Source organism: Pteropus alecto, unplaced genomic scaffold (assembly GCF_000325575.1).
Source record: "Pteropus alecto unplaced genomic scaffold, ASM32557v1 scaffold45, whole genome shotgun sequence".
Taxonomy (NCBI): domain Eukaryota; kingdom Metazoa; phylum Chordata; class Mammalia; order Chiroptera; family Pteropodidae; genus Pteropus; species Pteropus alecto.
The window spans coordinates 8,199,076-8,201,364 of NW_006442491.1; the positions used below are offsets into that span (position 1 = coordinate 8,199,076).

At 31.3% G+C, this 2,289-nt stretch overlaps 1 protein-coding gene across 1 annotated transcript in view; it reads left to right on the forward strand.

Annotated features, from left to right (window-relative positions):
- Positions 1 to 2,289, forward strand: part of ESF1 (ESF1 nucleolar pre-rRNA processing protein homolog) — a 59,855-nt gene that overhangs the window by 19,295 nt on the left and 38,271 nt on the right. The gene's annotated exons all lie outside the window — the stretch shown is intronic.

Below are 2,289 nucleotides of genomic sequence, written 5' to 3' on the forward strand. Positions count from 1 at the left end.
TTATAGCCGTCCTTTTAGTTTTTCTTCAACATATGTATTATTTGTGTAACCTAAATATGAAATTAAATAAATCCTAAAATGCTTCTTTAGTATTATAGGCTTATTAAACCTTAACTTTCTTAAGAAAGATCCTATAATTGGGCTATCACCATTCCTTTTAGTCTACTTAAGATATTGCTTCATTTTTCTAAGTTTTTCATAAAGTACTACTCTTGAACTATATCCCACACATGGAATGGAAAATCACATTTAATCATTCTCATTTCTTTGTTCAGACATCTCCTATTAATAAAACTACATAAGTTCTTAGGTACTTAATAGTCTTTGGAAAGATATATGATATGCAGTGGTAGTTGTGTTGGGCACAGAAGCCTTTACATTTTTTTAAGGCCTCGTCGGCTATTGCTTGTTAATTTGTTTGGCCGTCCAAATAATTGTCCATTTTATTTCTAGTGTACACAGAATAGCCAAGTCCTTTTTCAAATGGCATTTATGTCTTTTTCCCCATAGGTACACTATTTTTTTTTTTTACATTTTCTTTTTATTTGTATGCCTATATGGTCATTTAGCATGTTTCTGAAAATTCTGGATAATTTTTCTTCATTAGCAGTTCTAAGATAAAGGAAAAAAAGCACATTCCATGTACACTTATGAGGATTGGGTACAGTTTTTCAAATAGGTTTCTTTGATTGGTTTGAGAGAACTGGATTTTAAAAGGACATTATTGACACTAGGACAGCTAATATTGTGGGAATTTTGCCAGTATATTCTTGTTAAGATGTTGGGCTTTGCTGGTTTCAAGTCCTGACTTCACCACATAGTGCAGTTATATCGGTTAAGTTTTCTTAGCCTCCATGCCTTTCTTTCCATAGCTATGACATGAGGATCGTAATAGTACCTGACTCATGGTTGTAAAGAACAAGATAATGTACATAAAGTGGTTAGCATACTCCCTCATATCATATATTTTTACTTTAAAATTTTAAAGATTAATGGCTTTGTTTAAAATAAGCTACTCATTAAGTTTTTAAAAGCATGAATTTTTCTTCAGTATTTTAAATGATCACAGGCTTACTTTAACCTGTAATTTAGTACTTCTCTTAGATACAATAGTATATTCAAATAACCTAGAGTTACTGGATGTTCTTGGTGTTGTTTATAAGAGATCATAGCAGGGCTTCTTACTGTTACAATTATTTTTTCACTCCTTGTATAGTGTTAAGGCTTTCACAAAGTATTGCCCTTGAATTGGGAAAAAACAGACCTACATGAATTATCCCACATTTTAGGGCTTCAGAAAGTAAAATTTAAGTACTGGAAAAAATCAATTTAAAGTAGGCCATCGGAGACTTACCACTAAAATTTCAACCTGGAAGGAGCTTGCTTCTAATTATGTTTTCAGAAGTAAACTTTTAATAGAAAGAAATACATTGCCATTTTGTTAATGTGTTCCTGATGTTTTATCCATTGAATTATGGGATACATGACGGAATTCCATCCAACATCATTATTGTGGCACAAAGCACAAACAGGAAAAAAATGAATTTCAGCTGTTTGAGTGAAAATGTAAAAGTGTGATAGGATGGAAAGAATGTCCTGGACTATTTTTTATTCATTTAGAGAAAAAAATGTGAAAACATTTACTTAACCAATCTTTTTTCCATATCACCTTTTTTAAGCTGTAAGGACAGTCTGTTAACATTGATGTTTCACAGCTAAATGCTTAATAATGGCAAACATTTTTAGTGACCAGATAGCCATAATTCCTAGAAGAGAGTGTATTCTTTATGCTACTTCTAAATTTTTCTTTACTGGGACATTTAGTCAGTTCAGTAAGTCTGTATGTTTTGCACTAAAACTTGGGTTCTTAATTTATATTTTTGCCTTGGAGAATTACAGTGGAAATATAGAGCAAACAAACTTTTTCACGTATTAGTTTTCTTAGGTATTTGTTGCCCATGAATTTTGTTTCTTTGTGTTCTAATTATTTTTATAAAATTAGGAAGTGAAAATGAATATTTTTCCACACAAGGAAATTAATTGAATGAATTGCTAATTTATTCATTTTTTATTCTTAATGTATTAAATGAGACCCTAAGAGTAAGCATACTCGCTCACCATCAAATGGAAAAGACTCATTATTCTTTGCTTTGGATTACAAGCAACTTCCTTTATCTGTCTCTTCATGAACAGTTAAATCCATGTATTAAATGCATCCCAACAATGGCTAGCCTCCTTTTAGTGACCATACATTTTAATACCTCTGTGGTAGATGGTGGAGGATAAAAT